This window comes from Gastrolobium bilobum, unplaced genomic scaffold, assembly GCF_033153095.1.
Source record: "Gastrolobium bilobum isolate Gb01-03AN ecotype WA unplaced genomic scaffold, APGP_CSIRO_Gbil_v1 utg174621, whole genome shotgun sequence".
Classification (NCBI taxonomy): domain Eukaryota; kingdom Viridiplantae; phylum Streptophyta; class Magnoliopsida; order Fabales; family Fabaceae; genus Gastrolobium; species Gastrolobium bilobum.
In genome coordinates this window covers 1-912 of record NW_026895809.1, presented here as the reverse complement: position 1 = coordinate 912, position 912 = coordinate 1, and the positions used below count along the sequence as shown (strand labels likewise).

The window sequence follows — 912 nt, the reverse complement described above, 5'->3', positions numbered from 1 at the left end:
AAAGATTTCCTGAAAACATGGCTGATCACAATAATAACAATGAAGAGGTTCCCCCTGAACAGAACTTCAGAATTTTGGCTACTCCTTTCAGGAACAAACCAGATAGGGGAGTAATCCTTCCCCCTGTAGCACTAAATTTTGAACTAAAACCTATCATGTTCCACATGATTAGGGAAGCAGGGGTCTTCAATGGACTCCCTGCAGAAGATCCATACATACACCTCACAACATTCCAAGATATTTGTGATAATTTTAGAGCTGAGGGTGTAACGGAGGAGAGCATGAGAATGAGGTTGTTCCCTCACTCCTTGGGCTTAAAAGCTAACTCTCACCCCTGGATCAATCCACACATGGGAAGAACTCTCTAACAAGTTCATAGAGAGATTTCTCCTAATGTCTCGACAAGCGGAATTTACAGTCTCTAACTTCAGAATGTTTCATGGAGAAAATCTCTATGAAGCATGGGAGAGATACAAGGACATCATAAGAAAATGTCCAAACCATGAGGTAGAGAGTTGGGGAGTGCTACAATCTTTCTATAAAGGACTTGATCATACTTCTCAATCTCACTTAGATTTTGCTGCAGGAGGATATTTCTTTACAGGAACACTTGAATCAAGATACGAAATCATAGAAGTGACTGCTAAAAGATGTCTCCAATGGCCAATAGACAGAGTGAGCCGAGTGAGGAAGCCAGGCATGCTAGAACTGGATAAACAGACAACCATGGAAGCCCAGCTGGCGTCACTCATGAATGAAGTGAAGAACCTGAAAGCTGACCAAGTGGCACCAAGGATGGAAGTCTTACAACTCACAGCAACTGAAATAGAACCATGCTCAGCCTGTGGTGACCTTCATGACTCAACAGACTGCCCATCCACTGCATTGGTGTGATATGCAGAAAATTTTGGC

General features: G+C 42.8%; 1 pseudogene; it reads right to left on the bottom strand.

The window, feature by feature from the left end:
* Positions 1 to 423: 423 nt before the first annotated feature.
* On the bottom strand, positions 424 to 509 carry LOC133296123 (small nucleolar RNA R71; annotated as a pseudogene).
* Positions 510 to 912: the final 403 nt, after the last annotated feature.